The 20,675-nt window shown below is 44.5% G+C and overlaps 1 protein-coding gene across 4 annotated transcripts in view; it reads left to right on the forward strand.

Moving 5' to 3' along the window:
• The window catches only part of CDK14 (cyclin dependent kinase 14), a 683,048-nt gene that overhangs the window by 48,993 nt on the left and 613,380 nt on the right, over positions 1 to 20,675 (forward strand). Inside the window, exon 1 of one of the 4 annotated variants that reach the window (XM_055420392.2) lies at positions 4,468 to 7,281. The exons of the other annotated variants lie outside the window; for them this stretch is intronic. The gene's annotated coding sequence lies outside the window, so the exon portion shown is untranslated. Of the gene's footprint in view, positions 1 to 4,467; positions 7,282 to 20,675 lie in introns of those variants that run through there. 4 annotated transcript variants of the gene reach the window in all.

Below are 20,675 nucleotides of genomic sequence, written 5' to 3' on the forward strand. Positions count from 1 at the left end.
CACGTGAGGCTGGCATTTATGTGGGGAGGCCAGGGGCGGGGGCAGCCACTTTTTGACAACAGCTGTGTGCTCTGGACCAGTTAGGACCTTGAATGCTGACTCCTTTGTATTTCTTTAACCTTGCCGCTCTTTGCCTAACATTCCAAGTAAGGCGGCTCTATCACATTTCATGATTTGTGATGCTTAGGGCAGGAAGATGACCGTCCCGTGGAGCCCTCGCGTCTTTGAGTTAGTGGTTTGCATGAAGATGGCTGGAGAGCTGTCATTCTCCAGTTAGTGAGAGGCACACTGACGGGGTGAAGGACCTTTTTTCTCTCAGAGGTGATTTTTTACGGTTGAATGTACAAGTGAGTGTCTTAAACCCAAAGCCAGACTCCGGCTACTTGGATGGACTGTGTTTTAAATTACTTGGAAAGTAGCTGTAACTTAACCCTTTATTTTTTCTTTTGTTCTTTTTTCTGCATTAAGCCTCCCCCCTGCCGACACACACAATTTAAAAAAAATTAGAGTGTATGCATGTACAAATGAGCACATAGCAAAACGATTTCCTCCCTCCAAGTGATTCGTAACCCTTCCTAGTGGTGAGCGGGAAGAGCATTGTAAAACTTCTTCCAGGTGTTTTCTGTGCTTGGAAGTCTTCCTCCCTTTTATATTAAGACATAACTTGTTTTTCTTTCTGATAATATACCTTGACAGTGTTTCATATCAGCCCGTATATAGATACAACTCATTCTGTCCATAGGTTGTATGCTATTCATTATATAGTTGCAATGAAATTTATTTACCCATTTAAAAATTGGTAAATATTTCGGTCTTCTATAGGATTTTGTCCTTACAAACAGGAGAATGGATGATTTTGTTCACAGTGGGAAGTGCTGACTCACGAGGACTGTTGGTTTTCACTTGCTAAGTCGTGTCAGACTCTTGTGAGCCCCCCAGACTGTAGTCTGTCCATGGGATTTCCCAGACAAGGCGAGGATACTGGAGTGAGTTGCCATTTCCTTCTCCAGGGAATCTTCCCATCCCAGGGGTTGAACCTGCTTCTCCTGCATTGGCAGGCATTTTTTTTTTTACCACTGTGCCACCTGGGAAGCTCCACACATGCCATGAGGAGTTAAAATTTTAATACACATTGCCTGAATTACTTTTTGAAGGACATTCACCGATTTACCTACCACCACCGCCCCCCCCCCCCCCCGCCCGCCATGTCTGCTTCTCTACCCTTTGCCCTAATGTCTTTTCTGGAACTGGCAGATTTTCCAACTGGGCACATGTACATTAATGTTTGACTAGTTCTGTTATTTATGCATTACTTTAGTTATTAATAGGCTGAGCATCTGTTTAAGTTTATAATGGCTTATAAGCCATTTTAATTCTTTATTTCTCTATGAACTCCAGGCCTCTCTCAATACTTTGTTGTAATTGATGAGAATTACTTCACAGTTTTTTTGGGGGCACACCCAGAGACTTGCATCTTAGAAACTTCTTAGTGTGATTAGAAACCTTATGGGCCATCTGGTCCCACCTTTGAGCTGGTGAAGGAAGTACTTTATAACCTTTGATCATCTGCTTGAGTACTTCCAGTATTCAGTTCAGTTCAGTTCAGTCGCTCAGTCGTGTCCGACTCTCCGCGACCCCATGAATCACAGCACGCCAGGCCTCCCTGTCCATCATCAGCTCCCGAAGTTCACTCAAACTCATGTCCACAGAGTCGGTGATGCCATCCAGCCATCTCATTCTCCGTCGTCCCCTTCTCCTCCCGCCCCCAACCTTTCCCAGCATCAGAGTCTTTTCCAGTGAGTCAACTCGTCGCATGAGGTGGCCAAAGTATTGCAGTTTCAGCTTTAGCATCAGTCCCTCCAATGAACATCCAGGATTGATCTCCTCTAGAATGGACTGGTTGGATCTCCTTGCAGTATAAGGGACTCTCAAGAGTCTTCTCCAACACCACAGTTCAAAAGCATCGATTCTTCGGCGGTCAGCCTTCTTCACAGTCCAACTCTCACATCCATACGTGACCACGGGAAAAACCATTGCCTTGACTAGACGGACCTTGGTTGGCAAAGTAATGTCTCTGCTTTTTAATATACTATCAAGGTTGGTCATAACTTTCCTTCCAAGGAGCAAGCGTCTTTTAATTTCATGGCTGCAATCAGCATCTGCAGTGATTTTGGAGCCCAAAAAAACAAAGTCTGACACTGTTTCCACTGTTTTTCCATCTATTTCCCATGAAGTGATAGGACCAGATGCCATGATCTTTGTTTTCTGAATGTTGAGCTTCAAGCCAACCTTTTCACTCTCCTCTTTCCCTTTCATCAAGAGGCTTTTGAGTTCCTCTTCACTTTCTGCCATAAGGGTAGTGTCATCTGCATATCTGAGGTTATTGATATTTCTCCCAGCAATCTTGATTCCACCTTGTGCTTCTTCCAGCCCAGCGTTCCTCATGATGTACTCTGCATATAAGTTAAATAAGCAAGGTGACAATATACAACCTTGACGTACACCTTTTCCTATTTGGAACCAGTCTGTTGTTCCATGTCCAGTTCTAACAGTTGCTTCCTGACCTGCATACAGGTTTCTCAAGAGGCAGGTCAGGTGGTCTGGGATTCCCATCTCTTTCAGAATGTTCCACAGTTTATTGTGATCGACACAGTCAAAGGCTTTGGCATAGTCAATGAAGCAGAAATAGATGTTTTTCTGAAACTCTCTTGCTTTCTCCATGATCCAGCGGATGTTGGCAATTTGATCTCTGGTGCCTCTGCCTTTTCTAAAACCTGCTTGAACATCTGGGAGTTCACGGTTTACATACTGCTGAAGCCTGGCTTGGAGAATTTTGAGCATGACTTTACTAGCGTGTGAGATGAGTGCAATTGTGCGGTAGTTTGAGCATTCTTTGGCATTGCCTTTCTTTGGGATTGGAATGAAGACTGACCTCTTCCAGTCCTGTGGCCACTGCTGAGTTTTCCAAATCTGCTGGCATATTGAGTGTAACACTTTCACAGCATCATCTTTCAAGACTTGAAATAGCTCAACTGGAATTCCATCACCTCCACTAGCTTTGTTCGTAGTGATGCTTTCTAAGGCCCACTTGACTTCACATTCCAAGATGTCTGGCTCTAGGTCAGTGATCACGTTATCGTGACTATCTTGGTCGTGAAGATCTTTTTTGTACAGTTCTTCTGTGTATTCCTGCCCCCTCTTCTTAATATCTTCTGCTTCTGTTAGGTCCATACCATTTCTGTCCTTTATCGAGCCCATCTTTGCATGAAATGTTCCCTTGGAATCTCTAATTTTCTTGAAGAGCTCTCTTGTTTTTCCTATTCTGTTGTTTTCCTCTATTTCTTTGCATTGATCACTGAGGAAGGCTTTCTTATCTCTCCTTGCTATTCTTTGGAACTCTGCATTCAGATGCTTATATCTTTCCTTTTCTCCTTTGCTTTTCGCCTCTCTTCTTTTCACAGCTATTTGTAAGGCCTCCTCAGACAGCCATTTTGCTCTTTTGCATTTCTTTTCCATGAGGGGCTTAAAACCTCATGGGCATCTAATTCCTCTGTTGGCTTAGTTGACAGAAAATTCGAGATGTCTTAAAAGAGTAGTGGAATAGATAGAGAGGGTGGGAGCAGCTGGCCTCTTTAAATAAACCACCTTAATGAAACTGGAAGATTCTTTCAGTCCCAATCAGGAGACTAGGAGCAATGCCTGTGAAGCAAATCTTGTCCAGTTGACTAAAGAATATGACCAAGTAGGGCTCTTTAAGGGTATGTTAATTAGCTACTGCTCCATGATAAGTTACCTTTGATATTAATGCCTTAGAACAGTAATAAAAATCTGTTATCTCAGAGAGTTTCTGAGGGTCAGGAATTGGGAATCAAAGTCTGCTGGGTGGCACTGACTCTGGGTGTCTCAGAGGTTGTAGTTGGGATGTTGGAGCTGTAGTCATCTGAAGGCTTGACCTCCAGCCAGCTGGAGGGTGCCCTTGTACATGGCTCACTCCCATGGCTCGTGTAGAAGGCCTCAGTTCCTTGCCACATAAACATCCCTGCAGAGCTACAGTGAAGGTCCTTGCATTCCGGCATCTGGCTTCTCCCAGAGCGAGCAATCAGGAAGAAAGCAAAATGGAAGCTATGATGTCTTTTCTGGCTCGGAAGTCATGCACGGCTGTCCCTGCAATACTCTTGTGGTTCCACTGGTCAGCACTACTGAGTATGGGAAGGGACCATGCGAGAGTGTGAATTCTAGGAGACATGGTTCACTGGGGGCTTTCTTGGAGAATGACTGCTCACCTTCTGGCCCCCAAAGACCTATATTTCTCTTACCTGCAGAACAAAATACACTCATTCTCCTCAGAAACCCCCCCCCCAAAAAAAAAAAACACACACATCTCATTCCAGTGCAGAGCCCAACTCTTTGTGTAGAAGAATTAGTGGGTACTTATTTAAACAGATTTTGGAAATGCTAGAAGTCTATTAAGAATTTTTCTTTGTTGGAGGAGAAGTTGGTTGTATTTGGCCAGTATTCTCCATTATAACAATCTTTCTTTATGCTCTATCCTATGAAATTTCTGTCCCAAATAAATAGGAAATATTTATAATCCTGAGAGGGAAAAAGGAGTTTTAGTGAAATATTCCAACTGATTTTTAATCAGAAAAGCTTCATGACAGTAACTTTCTCAAAAAAAAAAAAAAAGAAAAATCAGGGTTGGGTTCCTGGAAAACCAATATTGGAGAGTTTTCCGTCGAAGAACCTGAAACCTAATAGGGAACATGTGGATATCCCACTGTGCTGGCTCTTCATTTGTGGTCTCAGCCTCAAGCCCACCATTTTATGCTTTGTTTTGTGAGGCTGGGGCTGGAGCTCTGAGAAATCCATCTCCCAGATCCCCTCGCGTCTCAGTTTCTGTTGGTTTCTGGCAGGAGGAGAAGCTGGTGGAAGACTGAAATGTAGGAGCAAGGGGGAGAAGGGACTTTGCTGTTTTCAGCTCCTGTCAGCGTTTCTCCTGTGGCCAGCTATAGGTCTAGTCTGCCGTTTCTTTAGGAATTTTTGGCACCCACTTTACCACGGTCCCAGCCAGGTTCCAAGTATCAGTTATTCTGTGTGTGTCCTGTTCTCCCCACCCTGCTTCTTTCATTTTTTATTGTATTTATTATTTTTGACTGCTTCTCGAGGACTTTCTCTAGTTGCAGTGTGGGCTTCTCGTTGCAGTGGCTTCTCTCGTTGCAAAACAGGCTCTAGAGCTGGGGCTTCGGTAGTTTTGGTGCGTGGGCTTAGTTGCTCTGAGGCATGTGGGATCTTCCTGGACCAGGGACTGAACCCTTGTCTCCTGCGTGGACAGGTGGATTCTCAACCACTGGACCGTCAGGGAAGTCCCTCCCCAGCCTGCTTTGAGTCCTATTAAATAGTCCTTCCCTTGGAAGCTCTATTCCCATCTCTTCCCTTTTGTTTCTGGAGCCCTGATTAAGGCTGCTTCTTTCAGTGACGGATATCAAGGTTATCTGTGTTCCCCTTTCACTTTTCTAGTCTTTTAATACCTATGTAACCAATTTCTTATGTTAAATCTCTGCCATTGAAAATACCTAATGTTTCCGCATTCCCACTGACTGAAAGATTTACTCAGGTTTCTAGGTATGTCATCCCTCACAATTGTTGTCATCTCTTTGGAGTTATTTTCTCTCTTGCAAGGTCAGAGCTGAGGGGAATTGGTTTGCTTCATGTGGTTCTTAGTCCAGATGTTTAGTGTTTTTCTGTATTTTAGCTCTTGTAACTGCAGACCTCTGGGATCCTACTTCCTTGTTTCCATAGTGGTCTTAGAGATGCAGATTAAATGGGATGTCTGAGTGGTTTTGTTTAATGTATTCAACCCCAGTATTTTCCTCTTTCTCTCCCAGTACAAAAGAGCATCCACTGAATAGCCTTGGCTTTACCAGGTCTTGCCTGAGCATCTGCTGTTAGTCTTCCTCCCCACTTCTTGAGCTTCCCAGGTGACTCAGTGGGCATCCACCTGCCAATGCAGGAGACACAGGAGACGTGGGTTCGATCCCTGGTCTTCCCTCCAGGGCAGATCCCCTGGAGGGCATGGTGACCCACTCCAGTACTCTTGCCTGAAAAATCCTAGGGACAGAGGAGCCTGGCGGGCTGCAGTCCATGGGTTGCAAAGAGTCAGACTCAACTGAGGGACTGAGCACAGCACATCTACACAGCCCACACGTAGTGGCCTCCTTCCTCGCGGACACTGCCCACCAGTGGGCAATGGGGGATCCACCCGTTTCTTCCCTCATCTTCCTTCGTTTTTCCCAAGACTTTCTCTCCTACTCTGCCATCTGCTTTATATCCTTTTCTATTCCCAACTCTAGTTCCCTCTTTTTCTTATTGTCCCCAACTGGAATGATGCCAAGTTTGTATATATTAAAATTTGCAGCACTTGCTTGAAAAGAGATATCAACTTATGAATCAAGTGTGTACTTTATAGACCAGAGGAAACATCTAGTGATTTCATTAGTGATGCTTCTGTTCTGTGGGTTAATAAATTAATTAAGCCTTTCTCTTTTATTGGAGAGGGTTATATGTTTCTTCGGTAAATATTTATTTCGTTGCCCTGTTTACACAGCTCACTATATCAGGGAGGTGCATTGGGGGATAGCAAAGAAATAAAATGTCCCAACTCTTGCCTGTCTTGAAAACTATACTGTGTACCTGGAGAGACAGAACATATACATTAAACAGCTAAGGGACAAAAATAAGGGTAAGATTATGTGCTAAAAACTGTACTTAAGTGTGTGTTGTGGGGCATATAATAATGTCACTTCCTGTTCACAACCACTAAGCACTCTGTGTTGTCTCATTTAATCCTTGCAATGCTCAAGCAGTCCCTCTAGTTAGTTCTGTTTTGCAGGTGGTGAATCTGAGGCTTAGAGATTAAATCATTTGCCCCAGGATACTCATCAATGAAGTGACAGAAATTAGGAGTTGAATGCCAGGTTGTTTTGAGTCTAAAGACTCTCATAAGTAGAGGGGGAGGTTGGGAGCCCTTGGGTCATGCTGGTAGGCCTGTGTGTCTTCCATTTACTCCCCTGGGTCCAGTCTTGATCCTGTCCATCCTGCTCTGGGCCTTGGGAGGCCGGCCTGTGTGGATTACCCCAGTGAACGCTTGCCCTCAGCTTCCAGACTGATTCTACCCGGGTCGTTGGCTCCGTACTTTTACCCTGACGGCTTTGTGCTTCCCCCCTCTCTCTCTCTCTGTCGGTTCCAGGAATCGCTTTCACCGCTTGGCCCTTCCAGTCCAGAGTGAGTAACGCAGCATGAGCCCCGCCCTGCCTTCGAAAGTGGTCTTTTGATCAAACTCAATTTGAATGTATTATACCCAGTTTGAGAGTATTGTGTGTTTCTGGTTGAGACTGATAATGAGCAAATATTTGTAGCGTCCCTTCCTTTCCCCATGCCTTCCCCCTTCCATCTTTTCTCAGTATGTTCAGTATTGAGGGTTAAAGATCGCTAAGGCGTAGCCCCTGCCTTAGGGGAACTTAGGTGTGTGTGCTCAGTTACTACATCGTGTCCGACTCTTTTTGACTCCATAGACTGTAGCCCGCCAGGCTCCTCTGTCCAGGGGATTTCCCAGGCAAGAATGCTGGAGCGGGTTGCCATTTCCTCCTTCATGGGATCTTCCTGACTCAGGAAGATCCCAATCTCGACCTGGGATTGAACCTGTGCCTCTTGTGTCTCTTACATTGGCAGACAGATTCTTTACCACTCTGCCACTTGGGAAGACTCTGGGAACTTATAGAGTAGGTTAAAATTTTAATAGTAATAACAAAGAAAAGGAAACTGGTAATGGACTTGAGAAGCAGTGTGACTGAAGGGACCATCTAGCACAGGAAATGAGTTGATAGCTCAGGTGAAATGTGGCCAGCAGTGTGAAACCTGCTTACTGATTCTGTCTACCTGTATATTAGTTTTGTCTCCTGCCCAGAATTTTGAAAATTGACATCAAAGAGGAGACTATAGTTTTTTTAAAAAAGTAGCCGGAAGTGTGGTTTTTAGAACTCATATTTACTAAAAAGCCGAGTTCACTAGAAAAGTTGTCAATCAAATAAAATTCTTTACTTGTGTCCCTGGATTTAAGATGTTAAGTTTACAGAAAATAGTTCTCATATCATTCCTCACTTTAATTTCCCCTGTCCGTAACATCTTGGATTTGTGTGATACATTTATTGCAATTGATGAGCCAGTATTAACTGATTATTATTAGCTAAAGTCCATAGTCTGCATTAGGGTTCACTGTGTTTTTGGTTTTATGGGTTTGGACAAATGTCTAATGACCTGTATCCACTGTTACAGCACCATACCCGGTAGTTTCACTGCCCTAAAGATCTCCCGTGTTCTTTCCGTTCATCCTTTCTCCTCTTTCCCTGAACCCCTAGCAACCACTGATCTTTTTACTGTCTCCATAGTTTTGCTTTCTTCAGAATGTCGTGGAGTTGGAATCATACAGCATGGAGCCTTTCTAGAGAGCGTTCTTTCACTCACCAATATGCATTTAAGGTTCCTCCATGTCTTACGGCTTGACAGCTCATTTCTTTTTATCACTGAATGATATTCCGTTGTCTGAATGTACCACAGTTTTTTAACCATTCACTTATTGAAAGACATCTTGGTTGCTTCCATATTTTGGCAACTACAATTAAAGCTGTTGTAAACATTTGTGTGGGGTTTTTGTGTGGACCTAAGTTTTGGACTGGTGTCCCAGGATTTAAGATGTAGGTGGAGTTTGGGAACATAAATCTTTTCTTAACAGCCAGGAGAAATGTAATATTTTCTCTGCTGATATTCGGCTTTCACCCTATTATAATGATTTCAATATTAAACAAGCACTAAGGCAAAGACATAACATTGAAAACACAGGAAAAGGAAGTATACTGCCTACTCAGAGGTAAAGTCCAGACTCTGATCCTGAAGAGGGGTTTCTTTGACTAGTCAGAGACAAAGGCAGATAGTTGCTTCTTTGCCAGACATACCAAGGCTTAATTAATTGCTTAGTTAATCACATGCTAATACATGACCTGAGAATTAGAGGTGAAATACAAACCGAATATCTGACATCATAAATCAAGTATAAAATACTTGTCTGTTTTATAATTTTATATGAGCAATTTAGTAGATGACTTTTATTTCAAACTAAGGAAAGTAAACACATTACAAACACATGCTTGGTGTATGAACACATCTTTGGGATGTTAATGCGGCCTTCCCTTGCTTTTGAGTAAGCAAAGAGCCATTCTTTCGGGACTTCCTGTGGCCACTAGTAATTCTGCCAAAGGGACCGACATCCTGGGAACTTGCCAGCCTTTCTTCAGAGGGTTTAACTCAGGCTGAAACACCCATAACAGTTTCTAGTGGTCGGTTTAAATCTTCTGGTTCAGGGTATGTGGGTGCTGAGCCAATCTATAAATTCCCATCTCGAATCACCTAACTCTGAGTGGTGTAACTGCATGAAAATCACTTCAACTTTTTTTGTGTGCTTTTGAACATACCAAGCTTCTTTTTGTTGCTGCCTGGGGATATTATAAAGGTGGATTGGCCCATGTTTTTAAAGCACTTAAAGCTCCCCAGGGAAGAGTGCCTTGCAACTTCCAGGCATAATTACTGGGCGTATTCTAGCTGGAATAAGGCAAGCAGAGCCAAACACTCAACCCTTTTCTTTGGAAGACTCCCACTAAATTCCTTCAGAAGGGTAATGTATTTTGAATATGCGAGCCTTTGAGTTGCAATGGGAGAGATTTTAATTATTATTCAATATTTCATCATAAATTGGTTCTCTTGATTGTTTTGGTGTGTGTGTGCTCGATCACACAGTTTTGTCTGCCTCTTTGTGACCCCAGGGACTGTAGCCCCCCAGGCTCCTCTGTCCATGGGATTTCCCAGGCAAGAACACTGGGGTGGGTTGCTGTTTCCTGCTCCAGGGGATCTTCTGGTCCAGGGATAGAACCTTCGCCTCTTGCATCTCCTGCATTGACACGTGGATTCCTTACCACTGGGCCACCTGGAAATCCGAACCTAAAGGTGTCGTATGCAGTGGCCCAGAATTCTCCTTAATCTAAAGTGGACAGGTGCTTTCACTTCCTGTTTCTGAAGATCACTAGCAGACTAAGCTTCTTGGTCTGGTTTTGCCTGTTTCATGTAACTGTTCCAGTCTGTGGATTCTCCACGTATCTCAGAGCATCTAGTGTGATAATAAAAGTGAGAAACCCTAGGGATAACTTTGTCATTTCTTACAATTGTTAATAAAAATCATAAACAAGATTTTTATATCTATAAATTGGATCTATTTTTTGTTTCCTAGAAAATGGCTGGGAATTTGCCAGCCTTTCTTTAGAGACTTTGACTCATGCCCTTAGAGTCTCTAGTGGTCTGTTGAAAGCTTCTAGTTCAGGGTTATATGAGGGCTGAGCCAGAACATTGAAATTCCCACCTTGACTCACCAAACTCTAAATGGAAATTACTTCAATTTTTTGTGTTTTCGGGAGTACCAAGCCTCTCTGCTGCCTGGGGATATTGTAAGGTGGAGCACTTCAATATACTTTTGTATTTAAAAATATGACAGAGCATCTCTTGGAGATTTAAGCCTCCTTTTGTTGACATCAGTTGATAAAGCATGAACTGGAAACAGCTGCAGAGAAATAGATATTTTAAAATATTTTCTAAAAATGTGTAATTTATGAAGGAGAAATTTGTGTCACAGACATTCAGAGATCGCTGTTACTCACTGACTTAGTTCCTCCTCCTTTCATTTTGTAATTATAGGAGACTGTCAGACTTTCGCACTTTGGCAGTGCTTATTTAACAGCCCAAACAATGCAACTGTGATAAGGACTTTGGTTGCAGTTTGATTTGTTTTTATTTCTTCTAATTTGAAATACGTCTTGCAAGTATTTTCTGTGAACATTCCTTAAATTAACTTCCCCTCTGTCTTATCATTGTCTTGACAGAACTTTTAGTAGTTGATGCTTGCAATGTTTTAGGCTAAGTGTGAAAGTTTAAAGTTGGATGTAAAGTGTGTTTATTTTTAAAATTTAACATGTGATCATTCATTGGAGTGTCTTCAGGTCGCTAGTGCAGTGATGGTAAACATGTTCTAGAGCTACAGAAATTCATCTGTTGATATTTATCTGCGTCGGTGCTGTTACTGTAGCTACTAGACTTTTGTGACTGCATGGGAAATAGATGGGGAAACAGTGGAAACAGTGTCAGACTTTAATTTTTTGGGCTCCAAAATCACTGTGGATGCTGATTGCAGCCCTGAAATTAAAAGGCGCTTATTCCTTGGAAGGAAAGTTATGACCAGCCTAGATAGTATATTAAAAAGCAGAGACATGACTTTGCCAGCCAAGGTCTGTCTAGTCAAGGCTATGGTTTTTCCCGTGGTCATGTATGGATGTGAGAGTTGGACTGTGAAGAAAGCTGATCGCCGAAGAATTGATGCTTTTGAACTGTGGTGCTGGAGAAGACTCTTGAGAGTCCCTTGGACTGCAAGGAGATCCAGCCAGTCCATTCTAAAGATCAGTCCTGGGTGTTCATTGGAAGGACTGATGCTGAAGCTGAAGCTCAAGTACTTTGGCCACCTCATGCGAAGAGTTGACTCACTGGAAGAGACTCTGATGCTGGGAGGGATTAGGGGCAGGAGGAGAAGGGACCGACAGAGGATGAGATGACTGGATGGCATCACTGACTTGATGGTGGTGAGTTTGGGTGAACTCCGGGAGTTGGTGATGGACAGGGAGGCCTAGCGTGCTGTGATTCATGGGGTCGCAAAGAGTCAGACACGACTGAGCGACTGAACTGAACTGAACTGACTGAAGCATGTGAAAAGCGTCCCCTGGAACCGAGTTTTTAAATTTTAATTAATTTAGATTTAAAGAACCACATGTGGCTAGTGGTTCCTGTGCTGGACAGCACAGCTCTGGTGAGTCATGTTTTATTTTAACATCCTCACATGCTTAACACGAGCAACAAAAATAAAAATTTATGGAGCATCTGTTTACTTTGTGCTACAGATGTCTCTGGGTATTTTCTGTTCATGATTTGTGGCAACCTCGTGAGCTCCTGTTCTACTGTGAGGAAGGCAAGGCCCAGGGAGCGTGGGGAGCATGGCCAGAGTCACAAAGCTGCTCCACGGTGCCTGCTTATTCTATGTTGGCCCAGGATCTAGTTTCAGTTCAAACTGCGGCATCAGTTATTTTGTAGGATGTCACTCAGTTTGGGTTTGTCTGATGTTTTCTTATGATTGAAGTTTTTCTTTGTCTTTTTTAAAAACATTTTTAATGGGAGGATGATTACTTTACAATATTATATAGACTTCCTCTGTACAAGAACATGCATCAGCCGTGTGTGTGTGTGTGTGTGCGCGCGCGCGCACGCTCAGCCATGAGTATACATAAAGTCTCTCCCTCTTGAGCCTCCCTTCACACCCCTCGAGGTCATCGGAAAGCCCTGGGCTGAGCTTCCTGTGCTACACGGCTGCCTCCTCCTGGCTGTTTTGCACGTGGTAGTGTGTGTACGTCAGTGCTGCGCTTCTCATCGGCCCCACCATCTCCTTCCCCGGGATCGAAGTTTTCTAATATTTTCATTACTCTAAAGTGAAACCCTGACCTGCTAGCAGAAACTGCTCTTCACAACCGCCAAACTATTTTTTGTCTCTATGAATTTCCTTGTTCTAGAGGTTTCACAAAAGTGGGATCACATGGCACACGATGTGGTCTTTGTGACTGGCTTCTTCAGCTTAACATTTTCCCACTGCGTCCTGTTGAAGTGTGTGTGAGTCCTTCCTTCCTCTGTGTGGTTGAATAATACTCCATTGCATGGATATGTCACCTTTTGTCTATTCAGTCATCAGTTATCAGAGACTTCCGTTGTTGCCACTTTTTGGTTATTATGAGTAATGCTGCTATAAATGGTTATGCACGAATTTCTGTGGGGCCATATGGTTTCATTTTGTTTGGGTGTATACCTGAGTGTGGAATTGCTGGGTCACATGGTATTTAGCATTTCTGACATAGGGGTGGTTTCTCTTTTGATACATATGATTGGTTCCTCATTGGTTCTCAGGTTTCTGTCCCCTAGGGAATTAGGGTTACAATGGAATGACATTCAAGACAACAGCAATAGTGTATCTGAGACTGTCCTTTCAGTTCAGTTCAGTTCAGTCGCTTAGTCGTGTCTGACTCTTTGCGACTCCATGAATCGCAGCACGCCAGGCCTCCCTGTCCATCACCAACTCCCGGAGTTCACCCAAACTCATGTCCATCGAGTCGGTGATGCCATCCAGCCATCTCATTCTCTGTCGTCCCCTTCTCCTCCCGCCCCCAACCTTTCCCAGCATCAGAGTCTTTTCCAATGAGTCAACTCTTCGAATGAGGTGGCCAAAGTATTGGAGTTTCAGCTCCAGCATCAGTCCTTCCAATGAACACCCAGGACTGATCTCCTTGAGAATGGACTGGTTGGATCTCCTTGCAGTCCAAGGGACTCTCAAGAGTCTTCTCCACCCCCACAGTTCAAAAGCATCAAATCTTCGGCGCTTAGCTTTCTTCACAGTCCAACTCTCATATCCATACATGACCACTGGAAAAACCATGGCCTTGACTAGACGGACCTTTGTTGGCAAAGTAATGTCTCTGCTTTTTAATATGCTGTCTAGGTTTGTCATAACTTTCCTTCCCAGGTAAAACATTTATAAAAATAATCAATACTTATTTTCAGATTTCTGCCCATGCCATTGAGATTTTTAAAAATTCATGACAGGGACTTTGTTGGTGGCACAGTGGATAAGAGTCCACCTGCCAGTGCAGGGGACATGGGTTTCATCCCTGGTCTAGAAAGATTCCATATACATTGGAGCAGCTGAGCCTGTGCTCTGGAGCCTGAGAGCCACAGCTACGGAGAGCCGATGAGCCTGTGCTCCCCAGTGCCAGAAGCCACCACGGTGAGAAGCCTGTGCACCGCAGCTCGAGAGAGCCCCCACTCCCGGAGCTAGAGAGCCCCCAGTCCCAAAGCTAGAGAGCCCCCGCTCCTGGAGCTAGAGAGCCCTCTCCTGGAGCTAGAGAACCCCTGCTCCCAGAGCTGGAGAGAGCCCCCGCTCCCAGAGCTAGAGAGCCCCCAATCCCAAAGCTAGAGAGCCCCTGCTCCCGGAGCTAGAGAGCCCCCGCTCCCAAAGCTAGAGAGCCCCTGCTCCCAGAGCTAGAGAGAGCCCCCTGCAGCAACAGAAACCCAGTAGAGCCATAAGTAAATAGACCAGGGTGTACTTGTCAAAAAATGTTAAGTCTTATACAAAATTCATGGCAGTCTTCCTTCTTATCTCTTTTTTTGTGTTTGAAAATATATGGTATACATATACAGGTTGGTATTTATGTAAGTTGTCGTCTTAATGTCCTATGGACGACTGGAGTCCACAGATTGTTGCTAGAATAGCAGCTGGAGTAAGAATCTGCACTTCTGAGCATTAATGGTATGTGGGGAAAGTTTATGAACCCAAAGCAGTACAAAGATCTCTGTTGGTTTATAGCATTTTCTAGGCGTTATTATGTTCAGACCCTAAAGGGTTGGACTACATGCCTCCCTACTGATCTGTCTGCAAGAAACAGCAGAATTTTAAAGCAGCATAACTTTTTTTGGCTCAATAAATAGACATTTCTTGCTGAGATGACAGAAGCCTGAAACTACCCTTTAAAAATACACATAGTTTAACTCTGAATGTTGCCAGAAATGATCTTATGATGTACTTTCTGCAAAAATATTGCCCTCCATTACAGTACAGTTAGTTGTTGTTGTTGTTTTTTTTAATGTCTTGGGATAAGAATCTCCACATTTATTTGTGATATTGCCTTGATTTCCTGTGTTTCATCCAAATATTTTCCACTGCATATTTTCCATCCTGGGTGCTGAGGAGACCACAGTGTGCACGTTGTTCCTGTCTTCAAGGAGCTTATGCAAATAATGACATAAAGCAGAAACGAGGAGGCTCCAAGAATGATTCAGAAGGCTGTGGAGAGTTCAGTAGTTCAGAAAGCTCAGCAGTCTAGGGGGTTGGAGAGGTTGGAATCCTGGAGCTGGGGCCTACGTGTGGATATATATCTTTTGGATTGACTCTTTTCCCCCCAAACGTTTTATTTTTTTTAGAGGAGTTTTAGATTTACAATAAAATTGAGAGCTACAGAGATTTCCCAAATATACCCTTCCCTATCCACACATAGCCCCCTCATTATCAGCGTCACTCACCAGAATGTAATACATGTTATCAGGAATCTTGAATTGATTCTTTATAGTAAGAGTGTGTGTATGTGCTAAGTCGCTTCAGTTGTGTTTGACTCTTTGCAGGCCTATGGACTGGAGCCCGCGAGACTCTTCTGTCCATGGGGACTCTCCAGGCAAGAATACTGGAGTGGATTGCCACGCCCTTCCTTCTCCAGGGGATCTTCCTGACCCAGGAATTGAACTTATGTCTCCTGCAGCTCCTGCATTGCAGGCAAATTCTTTACTGCTAAGCTACTGGGGAAGTCCCTATAGTAAAAGTGTACCTTATTAATTTGAACTCCAGTTAAGGGATTTTAAGGAAGCTTTGTGTAAGTGTTGTGTTTTAGATAGAATTTTCCAAGAAACTAACGCCCTCAATGACATAAAGTGAATGTTTGATGCTTTAGAATGTAATGGTTTAAAGAAGAGAAGAGAATGGTTTCAAGCACTCGGTAATGAAGGGCCTACGCATTAACATTCCTGCAGCATGCACTGAGTCTGTAGAACGTGTGGAAAGAATAGTGTGATGGCTGAGACCGTAGATGCAGACAAAAGACTTTCTGGATTCAGATGCGCCCTACATATACTAGCTCTGTGGCTTGGGCGAGTTTCTTAACCTCTCTGAGCCTCAATTTCTTCTGTAAGATGGGAATAACGGTTTTGCCTCCCTTATAGTATTGCTGTGAGGATTGAATGTTAAATAGTTAGATCATGTTTGGTGTCCAACACGCACTCATTAGGGCTTCCCAGGTGGTGCTAGTGGTAAAAAAGTCTGCCTGCCAGTTCAGGAGACTCAGGTTTGATTCCTGGGTCAGGAACATCCCCTGGAAGGAATGGAACCCACTCCAGCATTCTTGCCTGGAGAACCCCATGGACAGAGGAGCCTGGTGGGCGGCAGACCGTAGGGTCACAAAGCATCAGACACAGCTGAAGCGACTTAGCATGCATGCACACAGTCATTGCGCTTTTTGAAGTTTTATTTAGTTTTGACTGTGCTGGGTGTTCACTGCTGTGTGAGCTTTTCTCTAGTTGCGGTGCGTGGGCTCCTCATTGAGTGGTTTCTCTCACTGCAGAGCATGGGCTCGAGGCTTGCCGGCTCAGTAATCACAGCTTCTGGGTTCTAAGCACAGGCTCAGTAGTTGTGGCACACAGGCTTAGCTGCTCTGCTGCATGTGGGATCTTCCAGGATCAGGGACCGAACCAGTGTCCCCTGCATTGCAAAGTGGACTCTTAACCACTGGACCACCAGGGAAGCCCCACATGTTGACTACTATTAACGTGTTCCTAGCACTGTGCTAAGTGCAGTGGAGACATATGAGAGAATTTCTGTGTCAGAGGTCTTACAGACTAGCAGGTAAAATAGCGCCTATTGATACAGAATATATATACGCCTTCAATACAGTACAGAAGAGCCAGGTGCAGGCTTTCTTTGTTGTGATTTAACAACTAGCATCAATTCAGTGGACATTCCAAAACCTAGTTTGAACCTCTTCAGATAACATAAAAATAATAAATTTTCTTATACCGTGCCCTGTGGTTTAGACTTTTCCATAAGTTCTGATGACTCTCCTGGTTGGATGGATTTCCTAAAATTGGACTATCTGGCCCACTGGGGAAATGCACACTAACTTCATCCTGACATCTCTGGTGAATGTACCAAGTAGGAGGAGATGCTCCTATTTCTTGAAGGTTTGGTTACAGTTCAGCTGCAAAGTAGTGGCTCCTGAGTCTAATGAAGTAGAAACTGGCAAAACCATGGAGCGAAGCCCCTGCATGAGGTGACGTCAGCCTCGTTAGATGGCACGTAGAGACGGAACAGACATTGTCATTGGGTCATTTCCCAAGGATTCTGAAACCTTTCATGGTAGAATGTGGAGACACAGGTCAAGTAAGTCCTATGTCTATATAGGAATCCTGTGAAAAACGCCAAGATTTGCCCACTGAAGTCTGTCTTCTTAAGGTGAAGTTAAGAAGCAGTAGACTTTGCACACCACTGTATTTAAAATAGATAGCCAACAGTGTCGTGCTATATAGTGCAGGGAAGTCTGCTGGATGTTTTGTGGCAGCCTGGGTGGGAGGGAAATTTGGGGAGAATGGATACATGTGTATGAATGGCTGAGTCCCTTCGCTGTTCACCTGAAACTGTCACTTCATTGTTTGTTAATTGGCTCTACCCCAGTACAAAATAAAAAGTTAAAAAACAAAAAAGGAAGAACCAGTGTCCTTTGCAGAATTTCTGTTGACCAAAGGTGCTCATGGCCCCTGCTGCTCTTTTTCTGGCTTTGTTGCCATTTTAGAAGTGTGCTGAGCCGGACCACTGCAGTACACAGTGCCAGGGACAATGTTCATTAGGTAGTTTATGTACACTGTGCTCCCTGAAGTTGTGAGGGACACAGACAGCACAGCTGCTAAGGGCAGTCCTTGTCCTGAATTTGACTCTTACTTTTGTTCTCAGAACCTGTTGTTACAGGTCCTTTGGAATGTATCCTGGTCTTATGGATGAAATTGGACCTTCAACTGGTCGGGGTGTTGAACTCTAAATACTTAGATAACCCACTTGCCTCCCCTGTCTGGTTTGATGTTAATCCAAACTCTCTCTGTTGTTACCCAGCTTATTAGGAGAGGTCTTACCACCCTTTAATCATTTGGTGACTGGTTTAAAGGAATGCGAATCCATGTGCGCTAGGAACTTCACTAAGCATTCTTCTCTTGTGAGCCTGATTTGTGTTCCTACAGCTGCTGTTGCTGGGACTGATCCTTCTGGAAGGTCTGCGGGGTTATAAATGTATTGATGGTGTGTATAAGAGGTTGCTGGTCTCCTGCAGCATGGTGGGCCAGCTGTTCCCAGCGGGGTCTCAAGGACCCGCAGCAACTGCCCTAGGAGTCTGCAAAGCCCTCTCCTGTGTTACACCAGGATTAAATCTGCTGTTTGCTAGAGCTGTGTCTGGCAAGAAGCTTAGAACACTTCCAGGAAAGAAAAACAAAATTGTGTTTCAACAAAGGAGAAGGAAATGTTGGCACCGATCTCTATGAGGTCACTTGAACTGGGACAAAAAGCTTGTGTTCTCTTTATTTTAACCAGTTTTCTAGGTACTTAGGGGAATACTTTCACCTTGTGATTCTAATTTAGAGAAATTAGGAAAGTGAAAAATAACTTTGGGGTGATTGGAACCAGGATAATACATTTTGTTTGTATAGGTTATAATGAATTTATATTTATTCATCAACTAATTCAGTGGTAAAGAATCCGCCTGTCAAAGCAGGAGACGCAGGTTTGATCCCTGGGTCGGGAAGATTCCCTGGAGAAGGAAATGGCAACAAACTCCAGTATTCTTGCCTGGGAAATCCCATGGACAGAGGAGCCTGGCAGGCTACAGTCTTTGTTGGGGTCACAGAGTCGGACAGGACTAAAGCAACTGAGTGAGCACACACGCACCCCCCCACACACACACGCACACACGCACACGCATACACACACACACACACGCACACCAACTAAGCAGATCACTGCCCAGATTTCTTTCTGTTTTCCTTCATTCTTTCCTTCCTTTCTTCCCCCCGCCCCCACATGTTCGGTAGTTAGGAGTGTGGGTGTTAAGCAACTCTGGTTGATTTAAACCACAAACAAGTTGAGAAGTTCTGGTATCATTTATCGCAAACTGTTTTTCAAACGTTAATTGATCAGTCTATTTGGGCTGCCGCAGGTCTCTGTCGCGGCGTGTGGGCTTTCTCCAGTTGCGCTGAGGTGGGGCTCGTCTTCGTTTTGGTGGCTTCTCGTCGTGGAGCACAGACTCTAGGCGGCAGGCTCACAGGCTTAGTGGCTCTGTGGCGTGTGGCATCTTCTTGGACCAGGGATCGAGCTGGTGTCCCTTGTGTTGCAAGGCAGATTCTTAACCACTGAGCCCCCAGGAAAGCCCTGTCTCAAACTCTTCACTACCGGTGTCAGAGCTGAGTCCCTGAGAAGATGAAGGACTCGGGCACAGTGACAGAACTGATGGGCGGTGCCGAGGCTGAGCCAGCACCCGGACTGCGCTGTGCCAGGGAGACCCAAGTCCTGCTCAGTTCTCTCCCGGCTGAGGGGCCCCTGGAGAAGCCAGGCCCTGCGGGCATTATTCAGAGAGCCTCTCTGTGTAACTGAGGAGATGCTCATTTGAACGCTTTATTGGATGATGTGGAATATGCTTATGAAGTCCCTGTCACCTCTGTGTGCTCCAGTTTCCTAATTTAAGAAGTCTGTTTCCTGCCAGTAGAGATGCAAGGATGTCGTGTGTGAGTACTTGTACTTCCGACAGTGTTTGGCATAGAATAGGTGCTATGTGACCACGAGCTGGTAGGATTATGTGTTCAGAGTTTCCTTTTAATTTTTTAAAACTCATGTGTGAGAGGAAGTATCTGCAGAGAAGCTTAACAGTCGTCTTGAGACGTTGTTTGTAATACGAGGTTGAGGAGGGGTGAAACTTTGGCATCAGGTGACCATAAATTTCAGTCTGGGCTTCTTGACTTGCTAGCCATGCAAAGGGATTCATCTCACGCCCCCAGCTCCGTTTGCTCATGTGCTCAGTGGCTGTATGCTCATGAGGTTGTGATGGTTGGAGGAAATGGATGTGGAACCAGCCTTCGCACACAGGTGACACGTGCTTTTTGTTCCCTTTGCACTGAGGAATGTCTGCACACACACACGCACGCGTGTGCACACACAGATGCACGCACACACACACACATGCATGCGTGCACACAGCGCACACATGCACACGCATGCACACGTGCACACACGTGCACACACACACACTCTTAGGTGCAGTTCTGTTTCTTCTGTGAGTCCCCCTTCCCCCATCACTCTCCAGCACTCATAAATCTCTCTTTGTGTAAACTACGACACACCTGCCCCACTTTCTTTCACTTCATGTGTATTGTCTTGAATTATTTAACATCGTTTGTCAGGTATCTGCTTTCTCTCTCTGAGAAAGAGCATTGAGAAGAAAGAAAATTAGAGCTTCCCTGGTGGCTCTGTGGTAAAGAATCTGCCTGCCAATGCAAGAGACACAGGCTCAGTACCTGGTCCAGGAAGATCCCACATGCCGAGGAGCAACTAAGCAACTGTTGAGCCTTTGCTGGAGAGCCCACGTGCTACAGCTGCTGAAGCCCAAGATCTTTAGAGCCTGTGCTCTGCAGCGGCAGACGCCACCGCAGTGAGAAGCCTGTGCACCTCAAATAGAGAGTAGCTGCCGCTCTCTGTAACTGGAGAAAAGCCTGTGCAGCAAGGAAGATCCTGCACAGCCAGTAAATAAATACAGTTAAGAAAAAGAAAAGAGAAAAACATAAATGCATATGTATGGACTCTAGAAAAATGGTGTGATGAGCCCATTTGAGGGGCAGCAGTAGAGACGCAGATACAGGTA

The sequence above is a fragment of the Moschus berezovskii genome, chromosome 3, assembly GCF_049115385.1.
Source record: "Moschus berezovskii isolate FMDL1 chromosome 3, NW_MosBer_1.0, whole genome shotgun sequence".
Taxonomy (NCBI): domain Eukaryota; kingdom Metazoa; phylum Chordata; class Mammalia; order Artiodactyla; family Moschidae; genus Moschus; species Moschus berezovskii.